General features: G+C 44.2%; 1 protein-coding gene across 1 annotated transcript in view; it reads left to right on the top strand.

The window, feature by feature from the left end:
* The first annotated feature begins 6,158 nt into the window (after positions 1–6,158).
* Positions 6,159–18,180, top strand: part of PLEKHH2 (pleckstrin homology, MyTH4 and FERM domain containing H2) — a 98,061-nt gene continuing 86,039 nt past the window's right edge. The window contains exon 1 of the mRNA XM_075267013.1: positions 6,159–6,512. The gene's annotated coding sequence lies outside the window, so the exon portion shown is untranslated. The remainder of the gene's footprint in view (positions 6,513–18,180) is intronic.

Raw genomic sequence — 18,180 nt, 5'->3', positions numbered from 1 at the left:
ACCATAAGGGGGCATGATGTCATGTCAGGACCGCCAAAGGGACATTGGCTGGAGGCCGGCCTTACCATACCTAAATACACCAACACCCCTAATATACACTGATATATAATAGGTCCTTCTATAGAGTAACAATTCACATATGCAATGATTTATCTTGACATGTTCTCATATACATGACCACCAGGAGGCATATCTGTAGAGAGGTTGTAACATCATACAGGCCCCCAAACCTGCAGGGGGGCCTCTGTCTTGTATTAAGAAACAAATCCTTGTAAATATAGATCACCATTGAGCCGCTACAGATTTTACATTGGGGCCCCGGAGCTTAAAGTTACTACATTTATAACATCAATATTCACCTACAAACATGAGTAAATGCAGCCATATACAATATCAGACACGTGCCCCCATATACAGGAACATATCACCGTATATACAATGACAGATACTTGCCACTAAATACAGTGATATCCACATGTCCTTGTATGTAGTGAGAATCAGATACTCATATATATATATATATATATATATATATATATGTCCCCATATATAGTGTCAATGCCCTACCATGCCCATACCATAGAAAGACAAACGTCCCCCTATATACAGTGTCAGACACATGCCCTAATATACAGTAATAAACATACGTCCTATATACAATGATAGATGTATGCTCATATATAGTGATATCCACAAACCACCATATACAATGAGAAACACATGTACCCATATATATAATGGCAGACATATACCGCCATACAGTGATATGCATGTGCCCCCTCCATATACAGTGACAGACCCATGTACACATATATATATAATGGCAGACATATACCGCCATACAGTGATATACATGTGCCCCCTCCATATACAGTGACAGACTCATGTACCCATATATATAATGGCAGACATATACCCCCATACAGTGATATACATGTGCCCCCTCCATATACAGTGACAGACCCATGTACCCATATATATAATGGCAGACATATACCCCCATACAGTGATATACATGTGCCCCCTCCATATACAGTGACAGACTCATGTACCCATATATATAATGGCAGACATATACCCCCATACAGTGATATACATGTGCCCCCTCCATATACAGTGACAGACTCATGTACCCATATATATAATAGCAGACATATACCCCCATACAGTGATATACATGTGCCCCCTCCATATACAGTGACAGACCCAGACTCACATATTGGTAATTGCCCCCATTCCCTCCTTCCTGTTCCCCTTTGTTGCCCAATAAGCAGGACAGTGTCCCTGACCGATCCTCCACCTCTGAGGACCACTAAGGTCCTGAGGACGGTCTCTCCCTCCCCCTGAGAATAAATTACCTGCCCGCACCCCACTGTCATGGCTACAGGGGCAGAAGTCATTAGACTGCACCCAATATTGGGCCACCCACCTGAGCCCTGGGTAACCCAGTGAGGGGACAGGTGACCTCTACCCCAGCTCTCACCTGTCTTGCATAGATCCTCCAGACACAAATGGAGACTTCCTGCTCCTCCTAAATCCTGCAGTAACTGCGACGTCCTTCTGGTCAAGGCTCGGCTGTTCCTGGACAGACTTCTCCCTCCTCCGAACTCACAATCAGGACACCTCAGTACTGGAGATCTTGATGGAGCGATTGCTTGATCTTGTGGGCTGAAAATGGCCGCCTTACCGGTCCTGGTTTCCATGGAATCACTGAGACAACCCGAGTCATGGAAGTGTGACACTGTGATCTCATGATGTGACCAGTCCTGAAATTCTGATATCTGCAGAAATGGAGGGAAATATAGGAAATATCCCGACTGTCAGTGGTGGTGATACCGGGGGTGTATCATAGTGTCATACCATACAGGACGAGGGTGAAACACCACAAAATGCACCAAATCTGTCAAACTAACATTAAAGTGGTATAAAATATTTCTTGTTATCTGTGTAGACACATTTCTCTTCTTTCCAGCAATCCTAGAGTTGTTTCTTAAAGCCGTTATCCAAAACCGAGGCATAATGGATATCGACCCCCGACCCCGCACTGGTCTGCCGTATACAAGGCGTACGGACAAAAGCAGACCTGCTCCTATTTAAGTAAATGGGAGCACGGCTGTAGTTCCCTAGCTCCACCACTAGAGTGTACAGAGCTGGGGAGGGGATTTTATTATGACCGGTGTTTGCTATTCCAGTCTTAATAAAGGCCCCAACTGGTGCGAGGTGCGCCTGAATTATTAGGAGGTTCCGGCCCTGTGCGCCATAATGGAAATGTATGCCAGTTAGGAATTGGTGTAGGTTCCCTGTATGTCGTGCACCAAATTTCTGCATGTCAGTTATACTAAATATATATCGGGCCAAGGTGTCCCTGTCCTAGTCCTGCATGCTCTGCACCTATCACAAATAGTGGTGAGCGGGGAAGGATGTGGCGTATCTTTTGAGCAAGGCAGTGCGTATGATGGCAGTGCGCCAAAGATGTGCCACAAGTTCACCCATCTACCATAAAACTGGCCTAGATGAGTTGATAAATTCCAATTTATATAAATTTTACTGACACGTGACACTGACACCACCGTACCATAAAAATTGTACTTCACTCATCAGTTGTCACTTCTCCATCAGTCAGCTAGCGTCCAGTTGTCCGTCATCCAGTTCCAGATCTCAGCACCTAGCTATCAATCCTCTCAAACACAATCCCTTCCGCAACAACAACAGCAGCAAACAACATGGCAGGCAACACTCTCACTATATGACCCAATGTCACCTCTCTCTCAAGGTGCTGATTCCAATTCACAATAACTGTTCAACCATCTTTGTACAACAAGGTGCTGCTTGTCTGCAATAAGACGCCAACACACGCCATGTAGCCCAATGGACCAAGCACTCCATTAACCAAACAACATCACTAGCGACTATCCTGCGCACAAAGATAGTTTCACCCGCAACCGAAATCACATGCAACACACCAAATAAAACTCCAGGTCACACAGCATTGTCTTAGCTACCATTATCTACCATAAAACCACATCCAACAGCTAAGCACATATCTATTGCCAGTTTCTCGTACATAAGTCTTCAGCATGGGCCCGACCTCTGGTTTTTGTTGTCTTCTGTGATAAGATATAACACCGCAGCAATTTAACCCATTGCAGAAGTTCGGGTTAAGGGCGGGTTCACATCTGCGCCCCGGTCTCCGCTTTGTGGATTTCCGTCTTCTACCGACAATAGACGGAAACCCAGCAATCAGTGTCCGCCCGTGAGTGTCTTTTGGTTTGCACCCAATAAATGAATGGGTTGCCCTTGTGAGTCCTAGGTAGCACAATGAGGGGATGGGTGACGCTCTACCCCAGCTCTTACCTGTCTGATAGCAATCCTCTGACCACAAATGGCGACTTCCCGGTGATTCTGAATCCTCTGGTGCAGTAACTGTGTGACGTCCTTCTGGTCAGGGATCGGCGGTTCCTTTGCAGACTTCTCCCCCTTCCTAATTAGCAAGCAGGACACCTCAGTACTGGAGATCTGGATGGAGCAGATGCTTGATCTTGTAGGCTGAAAATGGCCGCCGTCTTCATCCTGGTTTCCATGGAATCACTGTGACAACCAGGGTCATGGAACTGCTATACTGTGATCTCATGGTGTGAACAGTCCTCCAAAATGTCAGCTTTTGCGTATGTACCTCAATGGTGGCATTCTGCAGATCTCCCGCTGTGCTCTACTAGGCCCGAACTGAGGCCTAAACTTACCATATGCAGGTGTCGCCCTGCAGCTTGTATAGGAAGTATCCCAACTGTCACTAGTAGTAATACCGGGGGTGTATCATAGTGTCACGCCATAGCAGAAGAGGGGGAACTGCACAAAGTGTACCAACTTATACAAAATGGAATTAAAGTGGAATAAAATATGACTTGCTATGCGTGAACACAGTCTTTCTAGCACCTCACCGATGGCCTTCATGTGCACCAATATTTTACACCATATAATTCCACATTGTGGTCAACTTGCTGCAACGACTGCTTGTGTGTCTACAGTCTTAGGGTATGTACCTGTTACACACAAACGCTTCCCATTTTACACAGCGGATAGACCCTAGCAGCAAAATCAGCGCCATGGGGGGCAGTTCTGATGCAGATTTGTGGGTCTGACATTCACATCCCAATTTGTTATAAAAAAACAAAATATGATATAAAAAACAAAAATGGTTTTGTAATTCTGCAAAAATAGGATATTATCAGTAAAAATATACATATTTAGTATCATCATTTGCATTGGGGCCCAGGAACTTCATATTACACCTTTGCTTCTTTTGTTACCTAAGTATAATTGGGTCCCTTCCGGCACCAAGGCCCAAGTATGACGTCTATCCTGACCCTTATTGCAAGTACTTCTCCTCATTTCTAACAGGATTCACAGTAGGGTTTCATTACGGGCCCGGTCTGTTATATGTGGGCAGTTTGGATTCCATGTTAATAACAGACGGCACCCAGTAATGTCCTAATTCTACACCAGAAGAAGAAAATGGATCAGCACCTAGACAGCCATTTTTTTTCTTAAAAAAAATGCTGAGACATTTGATAGATTTTCCCCCATGTGAACTTACCGTGACATATGTATAGGTGTGACATGGTGCTATCCACTGTTGCAAATACAAGGGATTTTAAATAGGGGTACCCTTTCTGGATACAATTTTGGATTATAGGATCATCACCTCCACCTTTCACTCCGCCACCCAAATGCCTCACCCTGGTAAAACAGTTATTAGAGAGCCATTGCACCCAGCAGCCACCGAGCCTGGGGCAGGAGCACTTGGAGAAGCATTATTAAACATTGGAGCTCCTATGGGTTCTCCAATCTCATGGATACGGATCAGTAAGATATAAAAGAGCTGAATCTTGCCTACATAAATTACTGGTGTTTACTACGCACTGAAGAAAGCTACTGGAAATAGTGAAATGAACAGAGCCACAAACATATTGCTGTTTATACTTTTGCAGTGGCCATGTTGGGTTACCGTACCTCTCGTCCGAGTCTCCTGAGTGAGAGCTGAACTGTTTAGGTTCACATAGACTCTGCTGCAAAAACCACCAAAAATAGGCAGAGAAAAAAGTCCTGCTGGTTTCCGTATAAAAATGGTGGACGCCCAGCGGACCACATTATAGTCCACGGGGTCCACTGTGTCTGCAGGTAACCACTGTTTTAGCGGTAGGGCTTTCCGTCATTTGGGTCCTCTGGCGGACCTGAATGATGGAGACCCCATGGGCATATGTGAACCTGGACTTATGCTTGCGTTCAGTATTCCATTCGGAGACTCCGCATGGCGACTCCCCGAACGGACTACCGAATGCAACTCCAAGCGCTGTGCAGAGAAAGCACACGGACCCCATAGACTATAATGGGGTCCGCGTGCTGCCAGCAGGAATCATGCAGACAGGAAAGTAGATTGTGAACTACTTTCCGGCCTGCATGATCCCTGGGGAGATCTGGCGGCAAGCACACGGACCCCATTAGAGTAGCAATGGCAAATAATTGCATCAAATACTGCAATAAAAACCAACTATAAGGGTAGCTTTAGGCATGGTAGATTTGCTGCAGAAATTTCTATGAGAGAACTCATGGAGCTGTTTTAGCTACAATCCACGTTCAAATGAATGAGATGGTCCAGGACATTTTTGCAATTCTGCCTCTTACGAGTTTACCACAAGACTAGGGCTACATGGCGATATCTGTAAGATGAGAAAATATTGGATGTAATGTGATCTAATGGTGATACAACAGTCGCAGTTTTGGTCACGGGTTTCACGTCGAATGTGACATTTTCATCATAGTCTGCAATGGAAGTCGAATGCAACTGCGACTCGTTTGCGACATGTCTAGCAACTGTTTCTCACAGCCACGCTGCAGCTCTAAAAACGTTGCATTACATTAAGTCACATTTTATCTGCACAACTGTTTTAGTTGCACTTCTGTGCAACTTTCTATCGCAAGACACATGCTGCCATGTCTCCCTGACCTACGTGAGAAGCCATTGCATGAATCCGCCACCAGATGGCGCCGTAGACAACAAAAAGTTCTTCATTCCCAGGACAAACTCTCAAACACTTTCTCCTGTTACATTGGGAAAGTTGAACACATTTTACTTCTTGTGTACTTTCCTCCTCTCTGTCTTGTTGTTCGTCCCATATAGAAGATTTTAACTGGGAAAATGTTTCCAGTGACGACCCTTTCTTTCCATGAAGATAAAACCTGAGTTTCTTCAGTTCATGTTCCACTTTGACAAAGTTTTTCCCTTTTTGCTGACGTCCCCCATGAAGCCGCTTGGATGCTCCCCCCTTGCTAGTGTGTCTCAGGGGCAGGGCTTTCCATTAAATGTGAATCACTAGGATCCTTCTATATCCCCTGCCTACTCCTTGCTGTGCCGCTTGCTCTCACTGGACACTTTCTTCAGCGCTGGATTCTTAGGATTCTGATTGATTTCTGAAAGATTTGGCCGCTGCGTCCTGTCTGACACTCATTCCCAGGTATAGAACTTTTTAAGTTACTTCAAGCATGCAAAGCGGATATAGGTTCAGTGGAAATGCAATGGTTAAAGTGACATTTCTTGTGCTGATCTTATCCCTAATACTCTGCTTATTAAGATTTCATTTTCTAGGTATATACAGTATTCTGTATTCTGCATCAATTGCGATGACAAATCTAATTGATGACATTGATACCGGTGGTGACAGGCGGACACCTTACAGGGATAAGGTGCTAATTCTGCCATGATGTGCACATGTTGTAAGATCCTATAATCCATAGAAAGACATTGAGTTTTGGGGCGGTGTTACTGACAAATTGTCTGAATGAAGGGCGCCATTTAATATCTCAGATAAAAAGGTAAAATATTTGGTGTGATGGGTATTACGGATCTAGTCTGTAGACATCTCTGCCATTAATCTTACATACCTGGCTGGTGTTATGGATTGTGATGGAAACATTGGTGCAGCTCATTGACTGATACAGGAATGCCCGAAATATTTGTCACCATTATATAATAATTAATGTATTGTTATGATTTATTATTATTATTATTTATTATCATCATTGGTTATTATTATTGAATATTATTAGTATTAGTAGTATTAATATTTATTATCAGTATTAGTTATTATTACTATTATTATTGGCTATTATTTATTATCATTATTGTATATTATTATTAATAGTATTAGTAGCATTGGTTATTCTTATTTATTATTATTATTATTATTATTATTATTATTATTATTATTATTATTAGTTATTATTACCACTATTGGTGTTACTACTTATTATCACTATTGGATATTGCTATTGTTGTTATATTATTATTATTATTATTATTATTATTATTATTATTATTAGGTTTGTCCATATTCTTCTTAGTTTTGCACTGATGTTCTCCTGCAATGTTCTGTCCCCTTCTTACATACCGTAGGGTGCTTTGGTCCTAAACATGGTCGCTGATTTTAGGCCATGTGACCCGATGTGTCTATCAGCAGCCCATGTAGATAACCGCATGCACTTGCTAATCTTCCATGGACATTAGTTTTAATAGAGACTATTGATGAACATATTGGATCCTGTCTCTCCTTCAGCAGCCATGTATTAGGACCCGGGCGCTGTACGATCCATAGACTGTGCTAACAGGTATCTGAGGCGTCATTCAGGGCCTTTATTCTAAATTTCATCTGATTTCCATCTGCACTGTTCTTCGTATCAACACCACAGACGCCATCGGTGTTGGGCAGGGGGCCTATTACCCATCTGCAAAATTCTTTCTGGGGGCCCATTATACGCAAATATTACCTGCTGACTAGTCCTTGTCTCTGATTGTTTCTGTCCAGGGGTCCTGTCATTAGTCTGCTGGCCCTTTCCTTGTTCTATAGACCTCTTTGCTATGTGGACCAGGGTTATGTGCCCCAGGAAACACAAAGACGCCACAAGATATTGGTGATTGGGACCCCTGGAGTGTAATTGAGAAGATGGGGCCCAGGGAAGAAGGATCTTAGTTAGCCTGACTCTGCACTTAGATGTCATCTTAGCCGCCAATGTGTCTACAGTATATAAAAATAATAATAAATAATGTATATATATATATGTATATTATACCAACACATAGACCGCTGGACATCTTGTATGATGAGTATCTGTATGACATACATTACGTGTACTGTGCCATGCCAGGGTGAGCTGTGACCCCTGACACAGGAGCCCACTGGGGGATTCACTTGTGGACCACTGAACAACAATGGGTGCCGTTGGTCACCAGTGGTATCCTGCACTATGATGAATTTGGCATTACATTGTGGTTTCCATCTTCCATCCGTTCACCTAATTTCTACAACGTATCAGTATTTTATAACCTATTGGTTTTACTTTTTGGCCAACAATCATAATAACAATGGGGCCTGATTCACACATAGTGTTTTGGCTCATATAGCATTCAGGTCTCCATCATTCAGGTCCACTTAAAAGATGGTTTCTAGTGGTCTATAGTCTATGGGGTCCGCTGGCTCTATAGTGGTCTATAGTCTATGGGGTCCGCTGGCTCTATAGTGGTCTATAGTCTATGGGGTCCGCTGGCTCTATAGTGGTCTATAGTCTATGGGGTCCGCTGGGTCTATAGTGGTCTATAGTCTATGGAGTCCGCTGGCTCTATAGTGGTCTATAGTCTATGGGGTCCGCTGGCTCTATAGTGGTCTATAGTCTATGGGGTCCGCTGGGTCTATAGTGGTCTATAGTCTATGGGGTCCGCTAGGTCTATAGTGGTCTATAGTCTATGGAGTCCGCTGGCTCTATAGTGGTCTATAGTCTATGGGGTCCGCTGGCTCTATAGTGGTCTATAGTCTATGGGGTCCGCTGGGTCTATAGTGGTCTATAGTCTATGGGGTCCACTGGGTCTATAGTGGTCTATAGTCTATTGGGTCCGCTAGGTCTATAGTGATCTATAGTCTATGAGGTCCGCTGAGTCTATAGTGGTCTATAGTCTATGGGGTCCGCTGGGTCTATAGTGGTCTATAGTCTATGGGGTCCGCTGGGTCTATAGTGGTCTATAGTCTATGGGGTCTGCTGGCTCTATAGTGGTCTATAGTCTATGGGGTCCGCTAGGTCTATAGTTTTCTATAGTCTATTGGGTCTGCTGGGTCTATAGTGATCTATAGTCTATGGGGTCCGCTGAGTCTATAGTGGTCTATAGTCTATGGGGTCCGCTGGGTCTATAGTGATCTATAGTCTATGGGATCCGCTGAGTCTATAGTGGTCTATAGTCTATGGGGTCCGCTGGGTCTATAGTGGTCTATAGTCTATGGGGTCCGCTGGGTCTATAGTGGTCTATAGTCTATGGGGTCCACTGGGTCTATAGTGGTCTATAGTCTATTGGGTCCGCTAGGTCTATAGTGATCTATAGTCTATGAGGTCCGCTGAGTCTATAGTGGTCTATAGTCTATGGGGTCCGCTGGGTCTATAGTGGTCTATAGTCTATGGGGTCTGCTGGGTCCATAGTGGTCTATAGTCTATGGGGTCCGCTGGCTCTATAGTGGTCTATAGTCTATGGGGTCTGCTGAGTCTATAGTGGTCTATAGTCTATGGGGTCCGCTGGGTCTATAGTGTTCTATAGTCTATGGGGTCTGCTGAGTCTATAGTGGTCTATAGTCTATGGGGTCCGCTGGGTCTATAGTGGTCTATAGTCTATGGGGTCCGCTGGCTCTATAGTGGTCTATAGTCTATGGGGTCCGCTAGGTCTATAGTTTTCTATAGTCTATTGGGTCTGCTGGGTCTATAGTGATCTATAGTCTATGGGGTCCGCTGAGTCTATAGTGGTCTATAGTCTATGGGGTCCGCTGGGTCTATAGTGATCTATAGTCTATGGGATCCGCTGAGTCTATAGTGGTCTATAGTCTATGGGGTCCTCTGGGTCTATAGTGGTCTATAGTCTATGGGGTCCACTGGGTCTATAGTGGTCTATAGTCTATTGGGTCCGCTAGGTCTATAGTGATCTATAGTCTATGAGGTCCGCTGAGTCTATAGTGGTCTATAGTCTATGGGGTCCGCTGGGTCTATAGTGGTCTATAGTCTATGGGGTCTGCTGGGTCCATAGTGGTCTATAGTCTATGGGGTCCGCTGGCTCTATAGTGGTCTATAGTCTATGGGGTCTGCTGAGTCTATAGTGGTCTATAGTCTATGGGGTCCGCTGGGTCTATAGTGTTCTATAGTCTATGGGGTCTGCTGAGTCTATAGTGGTCTATAGTCTATGGGGTCCACTGGGTCTATAGTGGTCTATAGTCTATGGGGTCTGCTGGGTCTATAGTGGTCTATAGTCTATGGGGTCCGCTGGCTCTATAGTGGTCTATAGTCTATGGGGTCTGCTGAGTCTATAGTGGTCTATAGTCTATGGGGTCCGCTGAGTCTATAGTGGTCTATAGTCTATTGGATCCACTGGCTCTATAGTGGTCTATAGTCTATGGGGTCCGCTGGGTCTATAGTGGTCTATAGTCTATGGGGTCCGCTGGCTCTATAGTGGTCTATAGTCTATGGGGTCCGCTGGGTCTATAGTGGTCTATAGTCTATTGGGTGCATTGGCTCTATAGTGGTCTATAGTCTATGGGGTCCGCTGGGTCTATAGTGGTCTATAGTCTAAGGGGTCCGCTGAGTCTATAGTGGTCTATAGTCTATGGGGTCCGCTGGCTCTATAGTGATCTATAGTCTATGGGGTCTGCTCGGTCTATAGTCTATGGGGTCCGCTGGGTCTATAGTCTATGGGGTCCGCTGGGTCTATAGTGGTCTATAATCTATGGAGTCCGCTGGCTCTATAGTGGTCTATAGTCTATGGGGTCCGCTGAGTCTATAGTGGTCTATAGTCTATTGGATCCACTGGCTCTATAGTGGTCTATAGTCTATGGGGTCCGCTGGGTCTATAGTGGTCTATAGTCTATGGGGTCCGCTGGCTCTATAGTGGTCTATAGTCTATGGGGTCCACTGGCTCTATAGTGGTCTATAGTCTATTGGGTCCATTGGCTCTATAGTGGTCTATAGTCTATTGGGTCCATTGGCTCTATAGTGGTCTATAGTCTAAGGGGTCCGCTGAGTCTATAGTGGTCTATAGTCTATGGGGTCCGCTGGCTCTATAGTGATCTATAGTCTATGGGGTCTGCTCGGTCTATAGTCTATGGGGTCCGCTGGGTCTATAGTCTATGGGGTCCGCTGGGTCTATAGTGGTCTATAATCTATGGAGTCCGCTGGCTCTATAGTGGTCTATAGTCTATGGGGTCCGCTGAGTCTATAGTGGTCTATAGTCTATTGGGTCCGCTAGGTCTATAGTGGTCTATAGTCTATGAGGTCCGCTGGGTCTATAGTCTATGAGGTCCGCTGGGTCTATAGTGGTCTATAGTCTATTGGATCCACTGGCTCTATAGTGGTCTATAGTCTATGGGGTCCGCTGGCTCTATAGTGGTCTATAGTCTATGGGGTCCGCTGACTCTATAGTGGTCTATAGTCTATAAGGTCTGCTGGCTCTATAGTGGTCTATAGTCTATGGGGTCCGCTGGCTCTATAGTGGTCTATAGTCTATTGGGTCCATTGGCTCTATAGTGGTCTATAGTCTATGGGGTCCGCTGGGTCTATAGTGATCTATAGTCTATGGGGTCCGCTGGCTCTATAGTGGTCTATAGTCTATGGGGTCCGCTGAGTCTATAGTGGTCTATAGTCTATGGGGTCCGCTGGCTCTATAGTGGTCTATGGTCTATGGGGTCCGCTGGGTCTATAGTGGTCTATAGTCTATGGGATCCGCTGGGTCTATAGTGGTCTATAGTCTATGGGGTCCGCTGGGTCTATAGTGGTCTATAGTCTATGGGGTCCGCTGACTCTATAGTGGTCTATAGTCTATGGGGTCCGCTGGCTCTATAGTGGTCTATAGTCTATGGGGTCCGCTGGCTCTATAGTGGTCTATAGTCTATGGGGTCCGCTGGCTCTATAGTGGTCTATAGTCTATGGGGTCCGCTGGGTCTATAGTGGTCTATAGTCTATGGGGTCCGCTGAGTCTATAGTGGTCTATAGTCTATGGGGTCCGCTGAGTCTATAGTGGTCTATAGTCTATGGGGTCCGCTGAGTCTATAGTGGTCTATAGTCTATGGGGTTCACTGGGTCTATAGTCTATGGCGTCTGCTGGGTTTCCATTGACTGAAGGACTTTTCTCTCTGCAGAATCTACGGTGGAGGAATCTCCAACACAGATGTGGATCCAGCCTTAGCTGCAGTTTTTTGTGTGTTTGCTTTGAGTGGGGCTAAATCGCAGCTGTCAGATGTTGGTTATAAGACTACAGGATAACATGACAATACCTACATACGTGTGTTTTTTGTTTGGGACCACATTTAATAATAGTCAGACAACGCTAACCTCAATAGACAGTCTGAAAATGCGTCGGGTTTGGCTCAGGTTCTATGATAAATCTGGTGTATAGACTTTTTACACGACAAGAGGGTCTACCCATGACCGTGGTTGTCAGATATACAGCCAGTAGTATAACACAACGACATATACATGTAATGTACATGATACTGTCATGTGAGACCTGAGTGCCCACAGCAGTGTCAGTCAAGCGTGTCTGGGACATAAGGTGAAGGAGCTGACTCTGTTGCTCCATGTTACATATTAACATATTAGGTTACTCATTGTGTACATGTGCTTGGGTCTAGTACAGTATATACACTACAGAGACATATTCACCTCTTCAATCCTCCATCATTCCTGTGCCGCTGCTCTGGTGGTCCTCATCAGTCTCATATTCTGTACATGCAAACGTGACTGCTGCAGCCAAGAGAGAGTCAATTCCCATAACTCATTGAGAAGAAGACAACAGGGTCAGGTCAGGATACAACAGTCTCTAGCACATCTGGTCATGGTAACAATGACAGCAGCAGGAGAGGAATATGTTGATTTTATCTGAGGTGGTAACCTGTCTACTTAGGAGACCATATGATAGGACATGTGAAGCTTCATTAAAATAAGAGAAATTAGGAATAGAACTTTCTGCAGCCGATCAGATCATAAAAACAATAACAGCAGCAGAAGACAAGTGTGCTGATCTTGTAGGAGCCACTGACCTATCCACTTACAGTATATGATTATGTCAATGAGAACAGGGATGCGTATGCAGGATCAGTGACCTATAGTGAGTAGAGATATAATATCCTGCAGTCAATTGAATCATAGAAATGATAGCAGCAGAAGACAAGTGTGCCGATCTTGTAGGGGACACTGACCTATCCACTTACAATATATGATTATGACAGCAAAAGCAGAGATGCATACGCAAGATCAGTAACCTATAGTGAGTAGGTATAGAAGATCCTGTAGCCAATTGAATTAGGGAAATGATAGTAGCCAAGGACTTGTGTGCTGATCTTGCAGGAGGCAGTGACCAAGTTATGCTTATGTCAGTGAAGACCAAGTCGCATGAGTAGTCTGAGTAATCCTAGAACTTATTATGGCTAATAGGATCATAGAAATGATAGCAGCAGAAGGGGCCAATCGGTGGCTCAGTGGTTAGCACTGCAGCCTTGCAGCGCTGGAGTCCTGGGTTTGACCCCGCCAAGTGCAAAAACCATTTGCAAGGGGTTTGTATGTTCTCTCTTTGTGTGGATTTCCATCCCATACTGCAAAGAAATACTGATAGGGAAAAATGTACATTGCAGGGCTCACAATCTACATAAGAAAAAAAAAAATGATAGCAGCAGCAGAAGACAAGTTTGCTGATCTTGTAGGAGGCAGTGACTTGTCCACAAATGTCATTATGTTAGTAAGGAGGGGAATGGTTAACGTGAGCAGAGACAGAACATCTGTTGGCCAATTTGCTGGAACTGATAGCAGCAGGAGAATAATGGGCCGCTCTTGTTGGAGGCAGTGACCTTCCCAGGCTTGTCATTTTTTTTTTTTAGCAAGGGCAAAGCTACCTGTTACAGTTAGTAACATGAAGTAAGTATGTTAGTGATGAACAAGAGGATCGGGTATATCGAAATCCAACAGCCTGATTCTTATCTCCTCCAATATCAGCATTAGTTGTTCAGCCAGTCCTATTGGAATTGGTTGGTTCAGCTGGCATTAAAGGGGTTATTCGGTTTCTAACATTGATGGCCTTTCCTGTGGAGATCTGGCACCCGGGACCCCCACAGGTCACCAGTACCAAGACAGTGTGGTTCAATACATAGTTTAAATACCGCAAGCCGTACTGCTGGTACTGAGGCGCGGCCCCATTGAAATCTAGTGCAGTCTCTGTACCGGTGATCTGGGGGGAACTCGGATGTAGGACCCCTCAGATTTAATATTGATGGCCTATTAGGAAACTGGGTAACCCCTTTAATTTTTTAATTAACATTTTACCACCTCTATCAACTTCACCTTTTTGGATCCCACTCTTCTGATTCTGGGACAGTTGGAATCTTTTCTCTAGCCCTCACCATTCCCGAGCAATCAGTGTTGTTAGTTACAGCATTGATTATGCTAATTAGGCTCTTTGTTGTCAGGTGGGTTGTCTCAGACTATCCACCCCCCACCCAGGACCGCCCACCTGACTGTAGAGAGCCTAAGTAGCATATTGTGAGCTGAAACTAACAGCACTGATTGCTCAGGAATGGTGGGGGCTAGAGAAAAAATTCCAACTGCGCCGGAATCAGTGAAACATTGTATATTAAAGTATTCAAAAACACGGATTTGGTGAAGGTGCTGAAGAGTCTCCTTTAACTAAAGTAACAAGGAACAGAATAAAATAGTGCCCTACGTACCAGATGTTTGGAGCTCGTGTGGATCTAGCCACCAAATACTTAACGTTGCGGGGTGATTTTATGTTCTTTAATGGGTCTGTGACTAATCATATGACAGATGTTTTCTCACTCGGGGTTCATTGACTCATCTACTCTAATTCACCATAAATTTGCCTTCCAAATCTCCAGCCGAATCCTATGTTGTAACAACACCTGGCAACTACAAGGATCTCCCAAGCCGTCTAATGGAAATAATGAACAGCAGTTCTCAATTTTACAAGCCTTGACCGCAATGAAACAGCAGATTGAACAAGCTCTATACATTTTTTTTTAATTGCCCGGCCAAACCCAGATCCTTTGTTTATTATGAGAATGTTGCCGTGTTGGCTGCTTTGAACTTTCGGTTTTTGTACATATGGACATGTTGTTGTTGGATTGCTCATATGTTTTCCTATAGAGTAACATAAGCATCTTAAATTCCCAGAGTTGTCACTAAGGCCACGTTCACACAGCTGGAATACAAGAGCCATATAGATTTAAAGGGGAATTCCTATGAACAATACATCCCCTATCTACAGAATAGGGAATAAAGGACTGATCGCAGGTTCAATCAAGGGACTGATCGAGGTTCGATCACTGTGACCACCAGAAGTAAATGGAGCAGTGGACATGTATACAGTTCACACATATCATGGACTCCTGGACACATACCCTATCCTCTTCTTTGGGGACTCTGACCCCCATATAGGGCTCACAATATACATTTTTTTCCCTATCAGTATGTCTTTGTAGAATGGGAGGAAATCCATGCAAACATGGGGAGAACATACAAACTCCTTGCAAATGTTGCTCCTGGATTCGAACCCAGGACTCCAGTGCTGCAAGGCTGCAGTGCTAACCACTGAGCCACCATGTTGCCCCTAGCTCTGTGCATTTTGTAGTGGCTATGCTATGCAACTATGTAGCTTAGACCCATTTACCAATGGAGGTAACCAGAAATCAAATTTGATTACCTATCCCTAGCATAGGTCATGAATATCTGAATGGTGGGGGTCCGACACCCAGGACCCCCACGATCAAGTGTTTATTTAGACCGCAGCATTTGGGTGAGTGGTTCAGCTTCTTGGTATTGCAACTCAGCCCCATTTACGTGAACAGGACTGAGCTGCTGCTGTACCATCGGACCGATGAGCGTGATGTCATCAGAGCCGCAGAACTCATGAGCCTTGTATTCTGTATTCCAACATCTGATCAGAAAAAGTCATGGGGTGATGCTTATGTATCTAAAAATATCCAGCATTTACTAGTTATTAAAGTGCCCCCATTCGCTCATAGCAACCGAATCGCCAAACAGTAAACAATTCCGAGCGCGTTTCATCTTTTTCCCCGCGCCCTTATTCTTTCAGAAACCCCAGCTCACAATGCACACATAGATATCCCGTGTCTCCATTCCCATATATCAAAGGGAAAGAATCCATAAATATGTCATTTCAAGGAACATCTGAACGCCGCTGATGTTCTGCTACTTGGTCGCCCTTCTCTGATGTCAAATTTCATTAGTTCCAAGTGGCAGCCCTGACTTTTAGTTTTGTTTCATGGGATTTGCTGCAGATATAGTGCAGAATGATGCTAAGGAATAATGTTTAAACCTTTCTGTTACATTTTTTGCACACTTGCCGCAGCGGTTTTTCCAGGAACACTTTTTTTTACTGCGGCCCAAAAAAAAAATTCGAAAGAAAATGTGGAAGAAATGAATCTTTTCGCTGAATCCGAATGTGCATAGCGGAAAAATCTCAGCTTCTGTCAGTCCTGTATGGAAAACACCAGCGTTTCCGTAGGTAGAATTGACATACTGCAGTTTACAAAAATGCAACATAATGTTGGCAACGTATGGTGGTTCTTCCCGTCTGCATGAGGACCCCCCCCCCCGAACGGAATACCGAGCACAACTGCAAGCGGTGTGCCAGTGAAAGCACATGGACCCCATAGACCAGGGATAGGGAACCTTCGGCTCTCCAGCTGCTGTGAAACTACAACTCCCAGCATGCTCCGTTCACTTCCATGGGAGTTCCAAGAACAGCAGAGCAAGTATGCATGCTGGGAGTTGTAGTCTTATAACAGCTGGAGAGCCGTACGTTCCCTACCCCTGCCATAGACTATAATGGTGTCCGTGTGCTTGCTGCCAGATCTCCACAGGGATCATGAAGACAGGAAAGTAGTTCACAATCTACTTTCCCGTCTGCATGATTAATGCGGGTAGTGCGCGGCAAGCACACGGACCCCATTATAGTCTATGGGGTCTGTGTGCTTTCACTGGCACACCGCTTGCAGTTGCGTTCGGTATTCAGTTCGGGGTGGACTCCCCTTGACGGAATACCAAACGCAGATGTGAACCAAGTATAAGCCCCCACGTTGCAAAAAGCTGTTTTTTTGTTGCAGATTTTGCTCTGGCTTTTTCATTAAAAAAAACCTCTCCTGACTTTGGTAAAAAAAAAAAAAAGCATCAAAATCTGCAACAAAAAACACTGTATATAAGCAAAGTAGAACCTCAGCCTTTAAAAATAACAAAAATTACAACTCTTATCACGCTGGAAGTTGGGGTTTTTTAAAAACTTTTTTGTTAACATTTGTCCTTCAATCTATTCTTTGCTTTCCACTTCCAGAGAGTTGTTCTCTGTTCTAATCCGTGCAAATTTGTGTCAGCCAAGGACCGGTCAACGCCTTCCTATACACAATGGAAATGCAAAAACTTGCAACTTTTGGGCATCATGGGGAGTACATACCATCTATGGGCTACAATGGAGAGCCGCTAGCATGGGTTCTCCCCCTTCTTTTGCAAACTCAATGCATTTTCATCTGAAACTTTAATACAATGACAATATCCGTACATCGCTGTAGATTATGTTGGCGTTATATGATGCTTATTTCGCTAGATATGTGTATTCTGCAGAATAATAATCAGACCCCCAAAGATCAGCAATTTTTTCCCTATTTGCATACACTAGTAATAAGAAGCTTCCTCTATGCTGAACTGTATAACCGAAACCCCAAACAATCACATTGTGCCGCCCACCGATATAAGGTCATTATAGGCTATTGGGGGGGGGGATTTAATTCTGCTTTATGTTTCTAGTTGAACTTTCCTCTTTGTTGAACCAGTTAGTTAGCGAGTTGGGTGATAACTAATATGTATAGTACATATATATATATATAGTGCTAATTCCCAGCGAAGTTCCCTGGCGGTTCTATATGATGCGGTGTTATATTTTATACGGTGTTCGCACTACCGATATAGAATCTTGCTTGTTTTCTTAAGACGACAATGTTTTCTTGCCATATTCTTACGCGTTCCTTCCAGCTGTGTTAGACTAATCCTCAGGATAGCATCGGTAATAAGTAACAGGATTCAACT

Source organism: Leptodactylus fuscus, chromosome 3 (assembly GCF_031893055.1).
Source record: "Leptodactylus fuscus isolate aLepFus1 chromosome 3, aLepFus1.hap2, whole genome shotgun sequence".
NCBI lineage: Eukaryota > Metazoa > Chordata > Amphibia > Anura > Leptodactylidae > Leptodactylus > Leptodactylus fuscus.
Note: the sequence above shows the minus strand (reverse complement) of the source record. Positions and strands in the feature narration are given on the sequence as shown.